General features: G+C 59.5%; 1 protein-coding gene and 1 long non-coding RNA gene across 7 annotated transcripts in view; one reads left to right on the forward strand and one right to left on the reverse strand.

Annotated features, from left to right (window-relative positions):
• The window catches only part of LOC133348278 (autism susceptibility gene 2 protein homolog), a 268,596-nt gene that overhangs the window by 47,123 nt on the left and 197,981 nt on the right, over positions 1–23,492 (forward strand). The gene's annotated exons all lie outside the window — the stretch shown is intronic.
• On the reverse strand, positions 12,046–20,372 carry LOC133348308 (uncharacterized). Its single transcript, XR_009755794.1, has 3 exons — positions 20,084–20,372; positions 14,013–14,113; positions 12,046–12,489 (listed from the first exon to the last, which is right to left on the reverse strand). It is a non-coding gene; the product is annotated as an uncharacterized LOC133348308 (long non-coding RNA).

A 23,492-nucleotide genomic window follows, 5' to 3' on the forward strand; every position in this document is an offset into this window, starting at 1 on the left:
GCGAGGGAGTCCCGTCAGTTTTTGTTTGTCGGGTGGCGGGGTGGCGGGGGAGGCACACGGGTGACGTGCACCGCTCGTAGGCGTGGCATCGGTAAGTTTTGTTTTTAGAGAGAATTGCCAAAAATGACCGCGCAAATATTGACTCCACCTGTCGCGGAACAAAAGGTTTAGTGGCCCTGCCATTGCCTCCATACCACATCGGCCTTGCTTCTCAACTCCCCGTCCCACACCACCCTTGCCTCTCAACTCCCCGTCCCACACCACCCTTGCCTCTCAACTCTCCATACCACACCACCCTTGCCTCTCAACTCCCCGTCCCACACCACCCTTGCCTCCCAACTCTCCATACCACACCGGCCTTGCCTCTCAACTCCCCGTGCCACTCCGTGCTGCCCCGCTTGTTAGGTGCCCATCAGGCTCCGTGCTCGGGGGTAGGGTCCGGACACCGTGGCTCCTCTCGCTCGCTCTCTTTCACACGCGCTCACCCGCTCGCTCGCGGTTAATTGCATCGCATTTTAAGCGACTGCGGCCCACGTGACGGCTCCTCGTTGGTTTTAATTATGGTCACCTATTGACCTTGTTTAAACTCATTACGCGTGTTTACGCGGGTTAAGTGCGCGCCGCCGCGCTGGCCCGCGGCCGCCACTCACGGGGACTCACGTCGTGGGAGGAGGAGGAGGAAGGGAAGTCGTTGACGGTGGCTGGCACTTCGCCGTTCCAAAGTCTCGCCGGTCCGAAAGGCGAGTCTCGGCGCCTCCTCTCGGCAATTTTCAGCCTAAGATTGAAGTCCTGCGTGGAGGGGGGAGAAAGAGAGCGAGCGAGCGAGCGAGAGAGGTAATGAGAGAGAGAGGTTGGCGGGGCGGGGGGGGTGAGAGACTCACCGGATTATTTCTCTCTCTCAAGCAGTGGCGGTAGAGAAACACATTTGCAACTCTCTCTCTCTCTCTCGTCGTCGTCGCCCGAGACTCATCTTGAAGGAGGATGCAACGGGCTGCCCCCTCACGATAAGCACGCCGTGCGGCTTTGTAATGCAGAGCAGTGGCGGTTTATGAATTAATACTTTAGCGCTCGCCAGCTCCCGACAAGGAAAGCCGCCCCCTTCCCTTCTTCCCGCCGCTGCCGCCCTCCTCCTCCTCCTCCTCCAGATGAAGAAGCCAGAGGACGTTTCAAGGACGGGACTGGTTTCTCCCCAGTAAATGATAATAATAAATGATTGCCAGGGGGGTGGGGGGGGGCACGTGGCCTATCTCTGGGCTCACGCGTGGGGAGAGTCGTGGGGGGTTTGGGTTTTAGCGCCCTTTTAAAAGTGGTGGCGGTGAAAACCCCGCTACTGGGGCTTTAGGCGCGGGTTTTTATTCTTAATTAATTTTCTTAACCTGCAGCTGCTGTCGGAACGGCCTTTCGCTGTGCTCTTGAGAGAGAGGGCGCGAGAGAGAACACGCACATATTTGTTTGCTTGTGCCTGTCGACGATGAGGACGACGACGATGATGACGATGATGATGGCGCTGATGCTCTTCGCTGGGATTGGGGTTAAAACGAGTGGCGCGTGTAAAAGGACGTTGCCGTTGTCACACTCCGGAGGGGGGCGGCCTGGGTGGAGGATTGATGGGGGTGGGGAGGTTGGCAGAGGGAAGGAAAGTAAATGGGAAGATGATTAAATGAATTCAGTTATCCGGGGGTGGAGGTGGGGGGGGGGGGCGAGGGGGGGCGTTGTGGATGGGTGGTGATAGGGGGGGGGGGGTTAAGTTCTAGAGAGTGAAGATGCCGTGGGGTTGCCGAGCTGCAGCTTCCTCCCCCTCCACCTCCTGCTGCTCATCCTCCTCCGCTTGGTTTGGCCTCCCAAGCCGCACTCGTCATTTGCATGAAAGGGGGGGAATGCGTGCAAATTAGCTCCTTGAGCTTGCCTACTCGTGTATTTCATTGACTCCGCCGAGAGGGGGGCAGTCCCGGAGCAAGCCGGCGGATGAACCGAGCTCGTGAACGCCAGCCCTCCGGTGCCGGGTGCCCGGTGGAAGTCCGACAGGCGTGGCCGCGGCGGCCGTGGCGGCCCTGGCCGACGTCGGCGGACGGGGGGCCGAACAAAGCCCCGGCCGCGGCGTGGCTCGCCCGGCGGCGGCCATCTTGGCCCCCGGCTCCCCTCTCTCGCCTCCCGTCAATTTGGACGTGGCGCAACTGCTCTCTCGTCCGCGTGCCTCGTTCGGCACGCGCGGCTGCACGCACGCACACACGCACGCAAGGACGCCGCTGTTGTCTTGCCGTCCGCTCGCCCGTCTCGCCGACCCGTTGCCGCTGAAAAGGAAAGAAAGCGGAGCTCGTCTCGCGTGACGGCGGCGGAGAGAAATGAGGCGGCCGTGTTGTATTCACGCTCGCGCTGGGTGGGCTAGTGGGTGGGTGGCGCTGGGTGGGCTAGTGGGTGGCGCTGGGTGGGCTAGCGAGTGGCGCTGGGTGGGTGGCGCGCGCCGATAATCTGCCGTCTTCGGGGCAGGGGTGGTCGATTGTGCTGAAGTGTGCTCCTGCTGTGCGAGCGTTGTCTCCCTCCGTGTGCGTGAGATGTTCTGGGTACTGCACTGCTTGCGATGCGAGCGAGCGTTGTGGTCGGTGAGAGTGAGTGGTGTGAGTGAGTCAATGTGTTGGGTGTGTGTTCGGAGTGGTGTGAGCTCGCGTGTTGGGTACGTGTGAGTGAGTGGTGTGGGTCTGCGTGAGTGAGTAAATGCCGTTGGCGAGCGAGTGGAACGTTGGTTCAGCGTCACCACCGCGCAGCGCCCCGGTGACGGCACTGCATCGTGGCTCTCGGGGGCCCTGCAAGTCGAGGCTTCCCTGGGGACCGGCGCTCGTGTGTGTATTTATATTATTATTCTTGTTGTTGTTGTTAGCAGCTGCAGCGGTCCTGTCCCTGGTCCCAGCTATTGCATTCACGGCAGAAACTCTGGATCGCCGCCCGAGCCGTGAATCCGCTGGCACTTTTGAGAAGTGGTCGTTTTCATAAAAAACCTCCCGCAAAAAAAATAGACGCACAACAACAACTTGAGAAAAAATTACGGACCCCCACCGAAGCGGCCGCAACGCACCGCAAACATCAGCCCTTGCTGCACGAATGCGCGAGCGAGAGCCGCCATGGCGCAACAGCTGTCCCGACTGAAACGCTTAACCAAATTTAACTGCTTCCTTCCTTCCTTCCTCGAGGTGGGGTTTTTATTTTATTTGCAGCGTTTTGAAAAATAAATCATCGTAATTTAATTATTCGCGCGAGAAACCGGTTTCGTCAAATCCTGTTGCGGTTAAGCAGATTATTTTGCTTTGCGCGTACATTTTTTTTTACCGGAGCGGGAGGTTAGCGTCGCTGTCCCTTACGAACCCGGCCGCCGACCCGAGTTTGATTCTCGGGCCGTGACTACGAGCATCGGTGGCGAGTGAACCGGTTCCTAGGTTATGTGCGGTCAAACAGGTCCCCGTGACTGATACAGCCTAGCGAGGAGGCCTTCATCCAGCAGTGGAATGAAAACAATTAGGAAGGGTGGGGGTGTGGCAGCTGGTGAACGGGTTCCAGCACCCCCGGTAGGTGAGCAGTCATCCATGCAGGGTGGCGAGTTCCGCACGGCAGCGTAGGAGGAGGAGGAGGAGAAGGGCGGGGGGGTCACCCTCGGTGTATAACTTTACACGATACGACGTCAAAAAAACTGTGAAACGGACAACAACAATTGCAACATTGTACCCCACGGACGATGCTATCGGCGCGGATTTTACCGTCGTGCGATATCTCGTGGTAGGAGTAGTCGTAGTAGCAGCGTCGTCTTAGCAAATCTACATTGAAAACTCACGTACGGTGCCGAAGAAGTTCTACATACATACTACACTGTACACTGCACTGTACACTACACATTACACTAAAATACATTACAGTACTATACCAAATAGAAAACTCTTTTTTTAGAACTGCTGTTTACTTTTGTAGAGAGTATTGCTTACAAATCGTAAACCTATTAGTGTTTCATGTTTTTTTTAAATCTAGTGATGAATACAGAATCTTGGCAGAGCGGCAGATGCAATTTATATATCACTAAGCCAAGCAAATTAAGTCTGCTAATTTTATAAATGATTCTCAATTCAGATGTCACATGCCACTGTTTATTGGCATGTGAACAATCAACCGATTCGCTCTGAGGTCAACGCTCAGGAAATCTTATACTCTGAACTCCTGGTTGAGCCCGAGTGAGTGGCTGCATCAAAATGTCTTTTTACGAGGAAATCTCCCGTCGCCCCCCCCCCCCCCTCCGATTAGCCACGGCTGGCAACGTACGGCGCGAAAGAAGTTTAACGCGCGCACGTCCCCGGCCGTGCCGTGCGACCGCGCCGCGGGCTGGGCGCCCTCCGCCGCCGCGTGCCGGCCGCGGGGTCTGGCGCGACGACGCCGGCACGGCGGCAAAGAAAAAAAAAACCGGGAGGCTGGAACCGGCGGCCTACCGCGGACGCGTTACCACCCTCCTCTCTCCCTCCCTCCCTCCCTCCTTCCCCAACAACCACTCAGCCCACGCCTCGCTCGCCTCCGACACAGATCATCGCGGGCTGCTGAAAGGTTAATTGCCCTCTCCTCCCTGCTTGATGGCTCCGTGGGGGGGGGGGGGGGGGGGGGGAGACGGGGGAGGGCGGCCTCAAAGTGAGGATGAAGTAGTGCTCGCTCATTATGGATTATTTCTCCCGCCGCTGCTGCTGTTGCTGCCGCTACCGTTGCCGCTGCCGGAGCCAGGTGGGGTCTGGCGGCCGGGGGAATGAGCGGGGCACCTGCGTGCAGCCACGATTTGCAGCTGCTTGGAGGTGGGGGTCGGGGAAGGGGGGGGGGTTGTGGGGGGCAGAGGAGGGGGTGGGGGGACCGCAGCCTACATGCGCCTGAGCGTTGTCGGGGGAGGGTGTAGGCGCGGCTGAGATGTGTGCGTCTCAAAAGTGGCGAAGGAAGCCCGGCTCATCCGCGGCTGGCAGACCCCGACGGTGTCAGTTGGCTCGTGAACACATCGCCGCTGTCCTCGTGCGCAAGGATCGAGTACGGTGGCAAACGAATGCGTGCGCTCGCTGAGCTTGGCGGATCGCCCCGGGTGTCTGTCCCGCGACGTCCGGCACAGCGAGCCTTCGGCGCTTCACGCGACGAGCCGCCGAGCTCCATCTCGGCGGCGAGCTCGTTTGAACCCCGGGCTCAAACGAGCAGTGCAACGCGCGCGGCACGTGAAAAGAAAAGAAAAAACATCACCGTGGAGACAAAAGGTGGCCGGGAGGCACCGAACGAAACCCCGCAGCGCTCCATTGCGCTCCTCTGCTCTCGCTCACGCGGGGGAGGGCGGAGGGAGTTCCATCGCCTTGTCCCCTGCTACCAGGATGACGAGGTTGGAATTTGTGCACAATTAGATGACCCCTTTCCCCCTGCGTCTCCCCCCGCCACTTACACCCCCCACTGCCTCCCCCGCCCGCTATTAAAACGCGAGGACAACGCTACTCTGTCAGCGTAATGAATATGTAACCGCTTAATATCATTAGGCCATTAGGGGAAGAATGGTGGGCCGAGCTGCCGTCCTCATCTGCGTTGTAAGAGGCAGAGAGAGCGGCGCTCGGACGCTCGTTAAAGTGACGTGAACACGGCCACGATTATTTCCCGCGAGGAGCGTCGCCGGCGGTGACGAACGCTTGGGCCTGCCACGCCGCCACTGCTGCCGCCGCCACGCATTCCGTCGGAGGGGAAGGTGCCGTCTCGTGGTGCTGGGCGACGTGATGCACGGTCGACGGCGTGGCGTTGGGGTGACTGTGCACATGAGCGCATGCGTGTGCCTTTTGTGTGTGCATACACGTGTGTGTGTGCGTGTGCGTGTCTATACATGTGTGTGCGTGTATACACGTGTACGTGCGCGCGTGTATATGTGCACGCACGCACGCACGCACGCGTGTCGTTCCCCACCACTTCTCGGAGGAGTGCGTGCTTAGAGCCGCGCGCCCACCGCCTCCGTGCGGGGGGATTAAACGTGATTACGAGCGCCTAACGAGCGAGAGCACTCAAGGTGAGAGCACTCGGGCAGCAGCCGTCCACTGGGGGGGCCTCGGGGTCTCAAGCACGCGAGACGCTCGCTCACTCGCCGCTCGCTCCCTGCTCGCTCCCTGCTAGCTCGTTTGCTCACTTGCTCGCTCAATCATTCGCCTGCTTGCTCGCTCACGTGCTCGCTCGTTCACTCGCTCGTCCGTTGGCTTACTTGCTCGCTAATTAATTTTAATGAACCGTCCGAGTCGAGGGACCGAGTCGGTGCTACGAGCGTTGGGGAGAGAGGGGAAGACGCTGTTGTGCGGTGCAGCACGGGCGGCGGTGTGGGGGGCAGGGAACTCTTGGCGAAGCGTCCGCGTGAAAGAGAGCCGAGGAGATGTCAACGCGATGGGGGGGGGGGGGGGGGCGGCTCGTCGGACGAGCGCGTCTCGTGATTCGGAATGAGCCTCCCGTAAGCCCCCCCCTCTCCCCGAAGGAGCCACGGAGTCTAATGGGAGGTGAAGTTTTCCCTGTTGCTGGGGGGGCCCCCGTTATTCCAGCCGCCCAGAGTTTTATTTTTGGAGAGAGAGCGGGAAAAAAAAAATCGATAGAGCGACGACGCGTCTCATTAGGACGGCCTCACCAGGCCCGACAGCGCTGCTGCTGCCGCCCCCCCCCCCCCCACCGTGAGTCCTCGCTAGCGTCGATCTGGACCGGCCCCAAAACAAACGGCAGCTGCTGATAAAACAAAACAATCCCAGCGGTGGCAGACGTGCAAAATTGCAAAAGGCAAAGGCGCAGGGCTGCAATTTCTATTGTTTCGGGCCACTGGTGATGGAAGGGGTCCCGCTCTTGGAGGGAGCTCCAGACAGCCCCTGCTCGAGGGTATTTGTTGAGCACTCTTGCACGCCGGAAGAGGTGCGAGTACCCACAGTTCACCCCACCGCACGGGACCTACCGATCGATCAACTGCAGTGAACGCTCTTTATACTTCTCCCCCGGCGCGATCGATACGCAATCGGGAGGCACAACGGTGACGGCCGCAGCGCACCCCCCCCCCCCGCCCCCCGCACTGATCCCCCGTGCTCACCGCGACCTTTGCTCATCTCCAGTGATGACAATTCCACGTTCCTATGACAGGGACCGACCCGCCCCGAGATGACGCGAGCGGAGGAGGTGGAGCGGTGAAATCGGTTTGCGTGCGACACCTGGGGGGGTGGTTTTTTTATTTGCTCGATTGTGAGACGTGGTGGTGGTAGCGGCTTGGGGAGGGCCTCCATCTATCTAACAGCGGCGTTGACCGTGGCTGACGATGTTTATCCGCGTCCCTCCGCTCCGGAATCTGGGATTGGGCATTCGGATTTTAAATTACGGATTAGCGTCTCCGCCCCCGCCCCCCCCCGACTCCCGCTCTGTTCCATCCGGCGTCGTCCCGCAGCGAGACTTCGTCTTCCGTCCCAGGTCACGGCGGTGGAATTCTCAGCGACCTCTTACCCAGCATAGGCACTGCGGAACGCAATAAAATGTGACAAAGTGATTTTGCGTATCGATTTCCCTGCACCTCCAGCGCCGGGCGGCGGCTCGTCCCATCGTGCGCGTGAGTGCGAGATGCGGTCGCGTGCCTCGTTTATAGAATGTGGCGTCGGGCACGCTGCAGATGGAGCCTGGGAGGTGGCGCCGTTCATTCACGGAGATGTCGGTCTGCCCTCTCCCCCCCCAGGGATGAGCCGATGTTACCTAATTAGATTTCTTTTTTTTTTTACAATCGGCCACGCGAGAGCCCCCCCTACCCCCTCCCCCCCGATGCGATGCAAAACTTCTGCGAGGGAAGCGAGGAAACTGCGACACGCGGGGAACAATTCCCATCGCCGTCGCATCAACAGGGGCGCCACGGTGGTGAGATGTTAACGAACCCGCCTTGTATACAGGAGGTCGCGGGTTCGATGCCGACCTTGACGCCTGCTCTATTTGGAGGTTGCGTGTTCTCCCTGTGGTCGCGTGAATTTTGCTCTGGGTCCTCCGGTTTTTCCGTCCGCATTTAGAATCGACATGCTTTCCGAGTATTTGGCTGTTTTACATTTCCACATGATAGGCTACTCCATTGAGCTATCATTGAACTATCATTTGTGGCCAAATCTAAAAAGAGTTATATAGCTCTGAACCGTATGTGGTAAGATAAAAATAGTGTAGTATAGTAAACAAAAGTAGTAACGGTTCTGCCGTTAAATGTATTCGTCGTGATGATAATGGTGGTGGTGATGATATTGGCATGCTATGGATTTTACGCTTGCGAAATACATTGCCGAGTCTAACATCTTCCCTGCTTTTGTTAATTTCCTGACTCTATACTCGGCAGTCGGGAGGGGCTGTCTCGTGCTCCCTCTAGTGGAGGCTCCTACCGCCAGCGGTGGTGTGAGCAGACACTTGTAGGGCTTCGCCTTTACCCTTTATGCCAAGGCAGCGATGATCACCGGGTCTCCCGGCCGGCTGATGTCCACTGCTGTGCCATGTTGGTCATGGGGGTTGTTTGGGCATACTTCGAACTCGCTGGGCTCGTATTGCAGTGCGATAACCTCTGTGGCACCGCTCTTCCCTGATGTAGTCATCGGACAAAATGGAAACATTTGGCAGCAAGGCATCTTTGCCGGAAAAATGCTACGCGTCGTCGTCCGCGACACAGTTGTGATGTCCAAGATCCCCGTGACATCATTCGCAAGATTCGGGCACAGCTGTGTGCCGGTGTCGTGGTCCGAGTTTGAAAAATTGACACCGCAAATCAATCCGTTGGGGGTGATGCATCGCGAACCATCACCCCCTCGCGAACAACCAACACTTGGCAGGGACCCTGCTGGGAAAGAGTGACAATGGCTCGGTCGGTGGCGAGGCTGTCCTGCAGGATGACCGAGAGCAAAGCGAAAACGCCAATCGTGGTGGAGGGGGGCGTCACGGTGGACGGGGCGGTTGTCATTCGGCGGTGTCGGCATCCGCGGCAGGGTCGGGGGGCCTGTTTCCCGGACGTTTTTCGCCTTCAGCGATCTCGGCACGCGTCCAGGAAGCCGTCGCGTTTTGCCCCCCTCTCGCGCCCCCCCCTTGCCCCCCGTGACGCCGATGAGAGGGGGGGTGGCGGCCGTCTCTCGCCGTAAGACGGCGACGCTTTTGTCTCCCGAGTAATGAGGCACCGTTTGACTGCAGGGCTCGAGTAGAGCAGTCGTGGGATTATAGCACTTTACGTTGTGTACTTGTCGCAAACAGAACCTCAACCCCCCCACCGCCCTTACCCCCACACCCCCCCCCCCCAACCTTCCGTGACCACATGATAGGGCCTGCGCGCTCGCGTTCGTTCGTTCCGCGAGAAACAGCTGCCTGGCCTCAGGGCCCCGTTCTCTATGCCGCCCCCCCCCCCGCCCGCTGCGCCATCAAACGCCTCTGCCGCTGCCAATTCCAGCCTCTCTGAGACTCCCCCCCCCCCCCCCCCCCTCGGCGTCGGGGAGCGTAGAGAGTTTGGCGGACGCCGCCTTCCCGGTTCGCCGCCGTAAACGGGGCCTGCCGATCGGCTGCGTAGAGAAGCGGCGGTGGGGAGCCAGATTCGTGTCTCGATGGGGCGTCAAGCCGCGAATCATCTGGCTGGCGACGATGGAGGCGTCGTGTGTTTTTGCCAAAAACTCCGACCGAAAAGGAACATTTGGCGGCGCGCATGCGCCGTGCCATCGCCGTGTTCGAGCCGCTGCTGTGTGTTGCTTATTTAATTTTTGTTGTTTAGTTTGTTGTTGTTGATGCGCAGGTCCTCTCTGTAGTTAGACACTTGGGTAGCTTTGTGTTGCCGGGCGGTTGTGGCTACGCTGCTGCTGCTGCACGTGGCTGCCTTCAGTAGTCCAGCGCTGCGGAGGCAGCGGCAGCGAGGGTTGGTGGATCACCGCACACAGATGTTGTGAAACTCCCTCCCGGTGGGTGTCGAGGTGGAGCCGTACCCTCGCTCGCCAGGAGAATGCGGTTCTGCAAAACGTGGACTCCCATGGGTTTGCATCTGTCTGGGATAGAGCGTTGCCCCCTCTCGCACCTCGTGGGGGTTTCTCCCGCCCGATCGCTCTACTTATCTCCCGCACGTCTAAACGCTCGTTATTCAGCTGAAAACGTCTTCGCATGCGGAGGACCGCATAGCTCGGGCAATCGTCGGGAAGCGCCGGCCCCTGTCTCCGAGAGCGACGAGCGAACGTCGCGTTACGAGTTGACGACGTCGTCGTCATCATTGTCACTACTGTCTTGGCGGGGCGGTGGCGGTGTGGCGGCAGGGCAGCGGCGTGGCGCGCCGCCCCGTGAATCCGGACGCCTGAGTTCGAGTCCTGGCCGCGGCAATCGTCGGTGGTGAATGTCCGAACCGGTTCTGTGGCTGCCCGAGGTCAACTCTGCTTTACAAAGCTACCCGGTGCGGTGTGCAAACGTCAACAACAGGGCAGACAAAGGGGCGGCCTGTGGGTGGGATGGCGGTGGGGGGGTGATATTGATATGTTCACCGATTCTGGGCACCCTCCCTCCTTCGGCAACTCGCACTGACCAGCAAAGTGAAGTATGGTCAAACGGCTTGCGTGGTGGGCGGCCTTCGTCCGGACAGTGGATTGACAAAGGGCTCCACAAACAAAACAAACAACTCCCTGCAGCTCCTGCCCCTTGCCGTCGATCTGGTTATTTGAGCAGCAGGAATGCAATGCTGCTTTGTACAAGCGTGCACGCACGGTGCACCAGCGAGGCAGGTAGGCGGTGGAGAGATTTTAACGACCTCGGCTGGTATACGGGAGGTGTTGGGTTCGATCCTGACCCTGGCACCCGCTGTCTGCGTGGATTTTTCTCCGAGGTCCTCCGGTTGCCCCCCCCCCCCCCCCCACATTTAGAATCAACGCGCTATAAGTTTCCACATGGATGTACGCATGCACGTCGAACAATGTTTTTGCACCATACGTAGGCAACCGTGTTGATCGGGAGGCTCGGAGATAAGCCGCTTTATTGAGCTATAATTTGTGGTCGCCAGGTCGTTTGTGATAGCTGCGTCGTAGCTCAGTGGGCCCTGGCCTGGTACAATAAAGCAAGAGTTGAGTTTGTACACTTTGACGAAGCGAGATCGGCATGTGCCGACTGGTGTTTCCTCCCTCTTCCGCAGTCCAGGTTCAAGACCACCCCCTTCCTTTCTTGCCCTCTCTCTCTCTCCCTCAATTTAATTAGCGTGCACGCTGCTTCTCGTGCGCAGCGCGGTCGCATTTAGCCGCTGTATAATTTCAGGTTGTGTCGGTGGTACGAGGAGGGGGGAGAGCGAGAGAATGTAGGTGGCGGTGCACGTTCATGCGTAAGTAAAACGCGTTAAGTGGCGGAAATGAGTTTCTCACTCGGACGGGCGAATATGCAGACGCGCGTGCTGATCTCCCCGTCGCTGGACTGAGCCAGTGGTGGAAATTCCACATTCCTATGGCGGTCGAAGGCTGCCCCACGCAAAAGCAGTTTACGTAGGTGAAAAAATAATTTTAAATAAAAAAAGAACTGCAAAGCGTTTCTCGCTTTATCGAGCCCCGTGATGGACGGAGAGGCCGACTCGACCCCCCCCCCCCCACTTTTGGATTTGAACTTGCGAGGTGAGCGAGCGAGCCATGCGACGCGTTGCGCCCGCGCTCTGACCACCCCCACGAGCACGCGGCGCCAAAATATCTTTGCATCGCGCCGCGGGCGCTTGAATGCGCTCCACTCGTCGGGCCCCGCCGACCGGGCCTCTTTCCCCGCTGGGCGCCGGAGGGTTCTGGTATTTTTGGCCGCGCATCTCCCCGGAGGGGGGTGGCTTCTGTTGGGATTCTGCCCGATACGATTTGGAGGTAGCGAGCGGTGAAACGTGGCCCCACGGCAGGGGTGTAGTTTTAGCAGAGAAACGATCGGTTATTACAGACTTGCGTGAAGACCCATGGACTTGCGTGGAAGAAGACCCGCAGGCCCGCGCAGCAACCCGTAGAATCGCACGAAGACCCATAGACTCGCAGACACGGATGCAATGCATTGTGGGTGTGTACGCCATTTATAAACGGTTGTTGTTCTGTGGACATACCCGTCCCCGTCATAGGCCGGTGGAATCTCCACCATATCGCCCCCAGGTGCTGGCTGTTAAACAGGGGGCGGCGGGCGACGCCTCTCCCCAACTCTAATTTGAAGGGGAGAGCAGAAAAAGGCGCTCTGAGATTTCTATCTTAAGTCGCTGACGGGGGCGGGAGGGTGGCGGGAGCTGGAGGGGGAGAGATACTGCACGTGCTCAGTTGCAAACCTGTTGAGTTTCCCCGTCTCGCCGTGATATGTTTATTTATTTATCTCCCCGGCATCGCCGGGAGGAGATGATGTGAATTCACTTTGAAAAAAAAAATGCAATCTCGAGGCCCGAGGAATCCATTTGTCTGCAGCGGCACTCAGCTGGGGCCGTCTGGGAGAGACGGCGGCTGCTGGCAGCGACGCGGGAAGAGAGCGCTTCTACACACGGCGGTGACACACACAGAGCGCTGTTACACACGGTGGTGACACACACACAGAGAGAGCGCTGCTACACACGGTGGTGACACACACACAGAGAGAGAGCGTTGTTACACACGGTGGTGACACACAGAGAGAGAGAGCGCTGCTACACACGGTGGTGACACACACACACAGAGAGAGGGGGCTGCTACACACAGTGACACACACAGAGAGAGAGAGAGAGGGCTGCTACACAAAGTGACACACAGAGAGAGAGAGAGGGCTGCTACACACGGTGGTGACACACACACACAGAGAGAGAGGGGGCTGCTACACACGGTGGTGACACACACACACAGAGAGAGGGGGCTGCTACACACGGTGGTGACACACACACAGAGAGAGAGAGAGGGCTGCTACACCCGGTGGTGACACAGGCAGAGGGAGCTGTGCCAAGGCGCAGGGTGGACGTGTGAATCCACGCCGCCGACTAATTAATTGCTTCTTAAACCATCTCCGATCGCTCGCAAAGAGATCTATTACAGCGACCGCCACTCACTCGGGGAGAGCTCCATTATCGTGACCGCTTCTCGCGCTCTATTGTATTTCCCCCCCCCCCCCCGCCCGCGCCAGCCTTAGCCCCAGCTCCTTAGCCCGGCATTAGAGAGAAGGATTAGGGTCATTTTAATATAAAACGTGTAATAGGATGTGGTAGGGATCTCCGGAGGAGATGTGGCGTGGATCCCCCCCTGCGAGTGTATCTCTCTCTCGCGGGCGCTTCGCTGTCTTGACGGCTCGGCTCTTGGCTCACGCCGGGTCTCGTGTCCGCGCTCCCGTCGCACGATCGTAACGCTCGGGACGGCGCGCGAATGCGTGCCGATCACTCGCTCGCCGGCGGTCGGTGCGCCTCCTTTATCGTGTACGTGCCGTACGTTGAACTTTCAGGCCGTATGTAGCCAACCGTGCCGATCGGAGGCGCGGGTGAAAGACGGCAAACTCGCGCAAAGCAGTTATAAAGAAACGAGTTTTCAGTCTATGTAATTAATTTAAAAGTGCTCCCCGTGGCTTCCTAACATCGGAAGGAAGAGCGTTCCAGACGGCCGCAGAAGCAGCGCAACTGAAAGCGCCGTGCGATGCGGCGACCGCCGTCTTTGTTCGACGGCCGATTCAAGAGCCCCCCCCCCCCCCCCCGCTGCTGCTTGTGTGGCCGCAGCAGCGAGGATGACCGGAGTTGTTTGCGTGACGGTGGTTTATGCTCCCTGACGAGATGAGCGAGGTGGTAGCGTGGCCGGCGCTGTAATGAGCGCTGCTGCCGTTCCCGTGACGTCTCCTCGACAACTCGGCCACCCGCGTTGAGGACGCGGCCTGCTACCTCCGAGGATGGTCGTTCCGTCTCATGCACCACACTCTGTTCAACCACCGCCACCACACTGCCGGTCACAACAACAACACTAATTCACTCGGTCCCTCAACCCACTCAATCATCCGCTCACCCACGCATCCGTTCACCCGCTCACCCACTCGTGCGTTCATTCGCTCACCCATTCACTTGCCACGCCGAAGGTCACTCCACTTTCTGCTTCTTCCCTCGCACTGCTGCACTTGGGAATTCCCTCCTCCCATCATCTCTCGTCCGCAAGCTCTGATGATGATAACAACAATAACGACTTCGCTCAATTCAAGGTGGGGCGCTTTCCATTGTGGGCCCTCTGCCCAGCAGCTGTGTAAATAATAATATCAACAATAAGAGTAATCGTGCTTAATTTTCACGTTTTTATTATTATTGTTCAACACGGTTGCGCATCGCCGGCCCAAAAGGCCCAAAAAGGCCACGCAACGCCTCTGGTTGGGAATCCCCAACTCAAGCGCCGAGGGCGGCCCGCAGGAGTGCGTGGCAAAAGGCTCGCGGGAAGAGAAGATAAAAACGTGCAGCAGCAGTAGCAGGAGCAACAGGAGCTGCAGCAGCAGCAGTAGTACGAGGAGCAGCAGCAGCAGGAGCAGCAGCAGCAGGGGCAGCAGCAGTAGCGGCAACAACTCGGAGCGTCTTGACCACCGGTCGCGCTCGCGTGGCGGAGCGCGGGGATTGGGGGGGTGACGGGGGAGGAGGGGGGGGGGTCGCTGGGTCCGTCGTCCGACTCGTGCGACCTCCGTGGGGCCGGCGTGTGTGTGTGCGTGTGCGTGTGTGTGCGTGTGTGTGCGTGTGTGTGCGTGTGTGTGTGCTTGTGTGTGCGCGTGTGCGTGCCGAGGCAAAGCCCTGCAATCGCCTCTCTCTCTTTCTCTCGCTCTCTCCGCCGACGGTATTTATCAAACAATGGCACGCACCGTGGCGGCTTACCCGGCACTCGAACGCAGATTGCAGTTGGCAAGTCTGGCAGCAGCATTGTGCAACCCTGGCAGGAATATTCCAGGCCGTTACGTAACTAGCAGCGAGCACCTCCCACCCATCACCCCCCCTCCCGGCGTTCTGTTGCCAGTTGCGCAAGGCGACGAAAGTGAAAAATGCTTTCCATCTCCTCCTTCGTACGTTTACCGTCCGTCACGATCGACCGCGTCGTTTTCTATCCGCTGCTGGATGAAGGCCTCCGCGCTCGGGTTTGCCATTGCGTAGGCAGGTGCCACTCTGCGACCGCTGCGATCCTTCCCAGCGATCCATCTCCGCCATCGGTCATCATGCCCATCTCACTCCTTGGACTCGTCGCACAATTCCTCCTGCCCCTCGTGCTCACATTCCTCCTCCTACGTCACTCCGGTCATACCGCTCTCTGCTGCTCGTGGATGGCTGTGCTCGCTCCAGCACCCCCCCCCCCAGTCCCCCCCACAGTGCCCCCCCCCCCCCCCCATAAACCCCTCCACCCCTCCTGGGCAGGCAAGCGGCGAGCGCCACGGGGAGGGGGGGGGGGAGAGATCCTCTGCGCTCACGTAGTCTCGCTTTAAGGTCACGTTAAATATGAACCATGGACGTGATGAAGAGCAGAGCGCCGGCGTGTGTGTGGGGGGGGGGGGAGAATTAGCCGCTACATTTTTAATGCCGTTGCTGTGGCTGCCACCGCCGCGACGCCCTGCGACGCAGCCGCTTTCCCGCGGAAGAAACCCGTAGCAGCCGCCGCGCTCGTTACGATTTCGTTGCCGGAAAGAACGAAGCTCTCGCGTCGCGAAAATGTGGTCCACGGTTGGAGTCGTTCGTACTCCACCCCCCCCTCCCCCCCCTCCCCCCCCCCCCCTAACGACATCATCCCGACGGCGCGAATCATCGGCGCGGTTTGCAGTTGAGCTAATTTGATTCTGGTTAATGCCGGCCTTGGATTGATGCGTTTGAAGGAAGTGAGCGGGGTCCTTCCGTGGGTGGGGTGGAGGGTGAATCTCGGCGCTCTGAGACGCCGTGCGTGGAGTCGCGTTTACCTGCGGCACGTTGGGCCCAGCGGCTCGCGTTGAAGCCAGTTCACTCCCCCGAGAGAATTCCTCCTCTCCACTGAATGTGCGGTGCGACCTGCAGTTCTGACGCTCGCAGGGTTAATGTGAGACATGTTGGCTGGGCAGGCCGCCCTTCCTCCCTGCCGCCCTGCCTCCTTGTCGCCCTTCCTCCCTGCCGCCCTGCCTCCTTGTCGCCCTTCCTCCTTGCCTCCCTGCTGCCCCTGCACACTCCGGCTTCTCCCCAGGGGGGGGGGTCAGGACAGCGTTTAGGCCGTCTGTAGCCTGTCACGCGCCGCAACGCATCCCAGCAAACACGCCGGCAACACCGCGCCTCGTCCCGCCCTGCCGCTGTCACCGGGCACACGTTTAACCAGTTTCCAACGATACTCGCCTGTTGATTTCGGCCACTGGGGAGCGGAGGGACGGACGGGGCTAGTAAACAACAACAACGTGCGATGTGGCAGAGGCAAAACCTCCGTGTGTCGGCGAGCGGCGCGTTTGTAGACGGCGAGCAATTATCGTAGCTTTGCCCGTGGACTGACGTGCCGGGCGGTAATTGTCAGGTACATCGGTGTTTGCGCGTGCGCGCCAGGCGGTAATTGACAGGTGCCACCTTCGCTTGTTACGAGGTTGTAATCGGCGGCTCGAAGCGTTGACGTGCTCGTCGCTTGGCGTGCGCTCCGTGTAAAATCTCTCTTCACGCGGACGCCACGGTGTCCCGAGAGCCAAGCCACCGAAGATGATGACTCCACATTTTCCTGCCGCCTCTCTCTCTCTCTCGCTGGTTTCTGTTGTTCCGTTGGTTGGGTTGGTTCCTGGAGCCTAAATGAGTGTTGTTTTTGCCATGAAGCGGATCACAAACATCCCGGTGATTTAATTTGGTTGTAGCAGCGGTAGCAGCCTCGTGAATCTCAAGTGAGAGAGTCAATCGGTGCCGAACGCAAAACGTCCCCCGGCGACTTTTGTAGGCGGGACATTGACACGGTGCGAGGCCCTCCGGTGTCGACCGGAATGTGCCCGTTGGCGGTGCACGGCGAGAGAGCGGCCCGGCGACTCCTTGCGGCCCTTGTGGCCCACGGGGCCGATTTTTTTCAAAACACAAATATTTCTCGGTCACAACAAGAGGTGGAGACGGACATCGGAATCAGAATATTGTATTGATACTGCAAGAGGAATCCGATGAGCTGTGAAGATGTTTTTTCCCAGACGTCGAGTCGGGTCTGCTAAGAACGTTACAACGGCAAACAAAAAACACGATGGACGTGAAAAGTACAAGAAAGGTAAACGGATCACGCAAACGCACGCAAATTAAACTCGGCTCATCTCACGATGGCCAGCAGCAGCAGCAGCGGCGGCACATCCGATGACGAGAGTGGGCCGCATCGTCACATCCGCACCGTCCTCCACAACTTCCAGACAGTGTGTGTTCCAACGAGCTGGCGACGCGAGTCTGTCCATCTGGAACCGGCGTGAGGTTCGACTCGCTGTGAACCGCAGCGCGTATGGTGCTCCGTCAAAGCCTTGAGCCGCGGAGGAGCCTCCCGAGAGCTTTGAAGCACGTCGAGTGGAGGTCGGGAGGAGGTCGGGGGTGGCACCGGCAAACAGAAGAAAAACCGCACCGCCCAAGACGGCACCGTTGGTGCGTGAAGCTCTCTCTCGTCCGATTCCTCGATCGCCGACACCTGTGAGAGACAACGGTGTCCCACGTGACATCCCGCCGATCCGGTTGAGTCGTCGTGCTGCGCCGGTTAACGTGCGCGGATTGCGGTTGGAATCGGAGCGCCGCACCCCGTGGATGTTTCCTCGTCTGCGTGTCCCGCAGCGTGACGGTTCCTGCGTGGTCGCCGTCGTAGTCGTCGTGAGCCGCCGTCAATCCAGCCACCGCTGGATGAAGAAGGGCCCTCCTCAAGACGCCGCTGTCTTCGCCACCAACACCACCACCACCACTATCTCCCGTGATGTGGCGCGGTGTGATAAACCACGGCTGGTCCCTATCTTACACCCAGTCGGATGGATCGACGAATCTCATCGGGCTGCAACGGAGGACATTGACGGGGCAATTGCGTTCTTTGACACGTGGCCGCTGTAATCGTAGCCTCGCTCAAACACACACCCTCTCCCCCCCCCCACTGCTACCGAGCACGCCGGCGAGCCTTAGCGATGCGGACGGAGCGTTGAGAATCCCGGCACGTAATCCCGTGCACCGGACCGCGAGAGCTTTCTTGGCTGGCCGGCGCCGCCACCGCCGCCGCGTTCCTTATTTAGCCGTTGCTCGTCGGTGGCACGTGCCCCGTAAAGTGGTGGCGTGGCGCGCGGCCAAAGTGTTGGCGCAGCACGAGTCAAGTTGTTCTCACTTTGCCGATGGATCGTCTCCAGCACGGTGAGGGTGTTTGGCAGTCATTAGGCTCATTACAAGCTGGCCCTTAAATATGTCATCATGTTAAGCGTCGCGGCCCGTGCCAAGTATCGCCCCCAGTGGAAGTGCCGTCCGGGAGGGACCTCCTCGTTCTGCCCCCCCCCTTCCTGCCAGCCGCCCGCCGTCGGTGCTGGCAAGGACTCCCGGCAAGCCGCGGGCCCTGGTAATTCGGTAATTGTGGGCGATTATTTCCTTATACAGTTTGGTCTCGTGATGCCGACGCTTGGCGACCACCGCCCCGCCCCCCACCCCCTCCCCGCGATGAGCTTTCTCCTCCGTCCCGGAATGTGTAACAACGCAGAAGGACGAGCTCTAGCGCGATCGGCAGTCGCGCGCGTCGCACTGCCCGCACCACCTGACCCCTGGGTTGTATCTTCCACGAACGAAGCGGCTCGTGGTCCACCCTAAACCCCATCCGCTGCACAAAACGTGGCAGATGCGGATACCTGATGATGCACGAATGGAAAATGGAAACTCTCCGGTGTGCGACTGTGGTGGTCCAGAACAGACCGTAGTACAACGTATAACGACGCAATGCCCCGATCCACAAATACATTGCAGCGATGATGATGATGATACGCTACCACTCTGCTTGCTCCTGACGCCGTTGTCTGGGCTTGACCACCTGATAGTGACATTGCAGTCGTTGCTCTGCATCTACATCAGCAGCAGCTGATTGGAGCTCGCTGAGATCGATCGGTGAACAGGTTAACAAGTTGGCCGTTACATCGCAGACCCATGAGCGATGGTGATGGCTTGGGGAGGCCCTCATCCAGCAGTGGATTGATTGTGGCTCGTGCTGCTGCTGCTGATGGCGATGAGATGCATTGCACGTCTTGCAAAATAGTCGTCACATTAGAGATGGTTAAAAACAATTTTGTACATTTTGAGTCGCAGTTCCACGCAGCTCGGCCTCCTCTCGCAAACTACGCCACATCGCCACTTGGGAGACAAAGGCGGCCGGGCGTGGTGCTGGCCGCCCACCCCAATCGTGCGCCGTGCCGGCCTTCATAGGTGCTGCTGCTCGCTAACAGCACTTTCCCCCAAAGTCAGTTAATGTTATACGGGGGATCTTAGTCTTTATGTGTGTGTGTGTTTATGCACTGTTTATACACTGTATATATACACACACACATCGTGCGTATTGCGTAGCATAAACTTATTTTTGAACAGTATGCAAATAGCCGCCAGGCAGGCGGCCCTGGCGCAGGCTCAGGTGCCGTCCTGCGCCGCTGTAATTGCAGCGCGGCCTCCCGGGGGGGGGCGGAGGGGGGCTGATTGTGCCCGGCCATCTCGGCACGCCGCCCAGAGCCGCAGGTTCGTGCCGGCGTCCTGAGTGGCAGGGGCTGCCCCTAGGCCGCCGCCGTGTTTGCTCACTTGGCTCACTCACCCATACAACCACTGCCACCACAAGCCGCAACGAACACAACCGACCCCACCCCCGTCACCACCACCCAGCAGTGCCGTTCCCACTGCTTCCACCACCTCGACCACCACTACCACCATTAAACCATTAACTCCGCCGCTGCCATCCCCACCGCCAACACCACCACAAACACCACCAATTCCACCAACACCGCCACCACTACCACCACCATCATGGACTCCGTCGTTGCTATCCTCGCCACCACCACAACCGCCCAGAACCGCCAGCACCCTCACAACCACCGCCGCTACCTGAGCGGCTTTAGCAAGTGGGGAGGAGGTGGCTGGCTTGGCACGGCTTGGCATGGTGGGTGGGTGGGTGGTGCGTGCGTGGGTGCGTTGGTGGGTGGGAGTAGGTACCACCAGCCCCGGCGAGCCGTCTGGGCGATGATGCGGCAGGTGAAGCCGGTAGCGCCGCGTTCATCGTCGCGCCGTAAGCGTGCCGGGATGTGTCCCACCGCGTCCGTTCCCGACCAGACCTCTCCGCGTTTGTCCGAGCGGTGGGTGGGGTGGGGGGGTACGGCGGCCAGGGTCCGTGGTGCCGCACTTCCGCTCCTCCTCCCCTGGCTGCCGGCCAGAAGCTCCCGGCCGTCTCGTCTTGACGCGAGGGTCAATTGGGTTCGCCGAGCTTAATTACTCCGAGAGCGAACGCGCGCGGGCGAACGGTGGTGGCGACGCGGCGCTAACCGCCGCGCCACCAACACCCGGCGGCGGCGACCGCTACCAGAGAGCCCCCCCCCCAACCGCGATTCGCGCTCACGGCCCCGCATCCGTGACGGACGTCTGAATCCATCCTGGGCTTCCCCCCTCCGCCCCACCCTCCTCCTAGGTCGACTTGGCCCGAAACGAATAGCCGGCGCTGTGGGAGACGAAGGCCGCTCTGCGGGCGCTGCCGCTCGCCGGCGCGCAGCACTTGCTCCAAACCGGGTGCCCGTGTGGGCTACGCAGGGGGACCTTTGTCTTTGTCGCGCGAGCGTGCAGGCAGCGAGGGGAGCCGCCGCGCCCGCGGGAGACGCGCCCCGTCGCTGTTTATGCGGCGGCTCCTCCGTATTTAATTTTATTCGTCACGCTAATGCCGCGGAATTTATTGCTGTTTAGGGTCCTTGCCGGTCCTCGGGAGCGTGGTTTAAAAGCAGCTTGTTGTCGAGCGGCGCATTCAATAACGAGCACTGTAATTGCTCCCGAATTCATTTCCCCCGCCCCCCCCAACGCGCTCTGATCCCTCCCCCCCCACTCCCTGGGCTCGTTCGGGGGCGGGGGGGGGGTGAGTGGTGGGGGCTGGGTCGTCCGCGTGGGAATTTATTACGGGATCTTTTTATACTATTTTATAATCCTCGCCCTCTCGCAGCGGAGAAGTCAAAAGGGCAGCGAGGATGACGCTCGCTTAACAGGCGGTGGGAATAGCAACAATGACGACGACTAACAAGAAAATGAGCGGCAGAAAAAAAACCGCGGCGCGTTGTTCTGCCGCGACCACAACGAACGCCGGAGAGGGCCGCACGGTTGACTGACTCGCTGCGAAGATAAGTCGCTCGCTCCTCTCGATCGCTCGTACCTGTCAGGTGGGGAATGGAGCCACCCCCCCCCACCCCTCGTGATTTACAGAGCGGTCCCGCCGCCCGTGGTAGTGGATCCACGCCCGCCACCGCCGCACCCTTGCCCGCTCTCCCGAGTGTTGGTCGCACTCGGGCGGGCATTTTCCCCCGGGGCCCGGTGTGATTTTCCTCGCCCATTCGCCGTCGGTCGGTCAGCAGTGTGCCGCGCTCCCAGCCCTGACCCTCGTGCGCATTCGCGATGGGCTTGACTCATCCGAGCGCCCGATAACAAGCGTTCGGACTTACTCAGACTTATTAATGACGTTATTGCCTTCGTCATTGTCATTATCATAATCAAACAAACGGCCGTTATCTTGTGGCTACACCCGGAAGCCACGTGTGTTCTTTGGGCTATACAATTCAGAAGCTTCATTCATTCCTCATCATTTTCAGCCATCGCCGGCCGTGACCGATCCACTGCCGGACGAAGGACAACCCGGAGCACGCTTTGCTGCCTCTCTCACCGCCCCGCGATGTCGCGGTCCGTGCGGCACCCGCGCCACGAGCGGAATTTCACTGCTCCGTCGCCACGGCGATGACGATTTCGTCTTTGCCACCGTCATCGTACAGCGGCTCGTGGGCGCGACGGCCGTGGTACGCCGAGCACTGTCGCGTTTTTGCCCGTGGGGTTTAAAGCCCGAGCCAGAGTTTTATGGGCATTTGGAAAATTTTGGAGTGCTTTTTGAATCTCACAGCTCGTTTACAACATTTTCCGCCCGAGTTTAAATTCCTTTGTAAAAACGTGATGTGTTATTACGTTGTTATTTTATATTAATGTGGGTTTTTATTTATTTTAAGAATGGCTTCATAGTTTGCCTCCGTACTTTCCGTGCTCTTGCCATGAATCATTGTGGTGACCTGGGTCACTCTTGCAACCGAGGCTCTATCCTGGCCTCTGGCGTTCCCACCTGGCTCACGCGAAACGTCAACTTTATTATTTTTATGCCCTTTCAGATTTGTACCGGCTGCTCTGCCTTGCCAGCCCGGATATTCAGCAGCTGTTGATAAAAACAAAATTGTCCCGCTGTTTGTGAACCGGCTTCCGCCGTCGCCATTATCGTCATCGTTGCCATCATCGTCATCGTTGCCATCATCGTCATCGGCCGGGACCTATTCGCTGCTGGATGAACACCTCCCACGAAGCGGTCGTCGTCTCGCACGGCCTCGCGATGATCCGTCTCGCTCCTGCGCATGAGCCGGTTTCGCCGCTCCGTCTCTTGCGAGCGCTGCTTCTCTCGGCGCGACGAGTCCGACCCACGTTCGTTCTCTGGTCCACGCGTTCCTCAACGAGCTCTCGCCCGCCTTCGAATGATGGAGGAGGATGCCATGGATGCGCTGCTTGGTTGAGGAGAGACCGACTCCCACCATGAGAACGCGGAATTTCCCCAGCCGGCGGGGTCGGGGCCGCCGAGCGGGGTCACGCGCTCGAGACTACGGGAAGGGGGAGGGCCGCTCTGCGACCGCGCGGCTTTCTCTCCGAGAGACTTTTATTATCCAGAGAGTCGCCGTGTCGCTATCGGTGCAGGAAGTGGCGCCGCGCGTCTATAATCTCCCCGCGTGGCGGTGGCGGCGGTGGTAGGAGGAGATAGGGGACCCCCCCCCCCCATTTCTCCTCTCGCACCGGGAAAAACATAAAACCAACCGCGTGGGTTGTCGTGCTCGCGCTGCTGTGCAGCTCTCCCTGATGGTGCACGTTGTTCGGCACGACCTCCGGACGTTTCGCCCCCCCCACCCCACCGCACCGTGACCCGGTTCAGTTCCCGGGGCTCGCCGATCGACAGACGTTGCGGGGGTTTTGGGGGGTGGGGGGGGGTAGGAGACCCCTCTCCCTCCCCCCTTCCCCTCCCTCTTTCCCGCTGCCCCCCACCTCCCCCGTGCACCCCTCGCCGCCCGGCGTGCGGACCGATGATTGCGCGTGCCGCGGTGCCTGCGGGCGCCAGGTTTGGCTGTTCGGTCTCCCGCCGCGGCAATTTAAACAGCGGCTGCTTTATCGTGCGAGCTGCATGCTGCGCCGACCGCCACAGCTGTGTAACTCCGGCGGATTTCACCGTGCGCACGCACGAACAGAAACGGACACGCACACCTACAGACACACGCAGACCTGCACAGACACACACAGACACGCGTGTTTGGTGTCAGTTCATCGCTCGCCACCCAAGTAAAAGCCTGACCCT

Source organism: Lethenteron reissneri, chromosome 27 (assembly GCF_015708825.2).
Source record: "Lethenteron reissneri isolate LAM-NWPU_2019-01 chromosome 27, ASM1570882v1, whole genome shotgun sequence".
Classification (NCBI taxonomy): Eukaryota; Metazoa; Chordata; class Hyperoartia; order Petromyzontiformes; family Petromyzontidae; genus Lethenteron; species Lethenteron reissneri.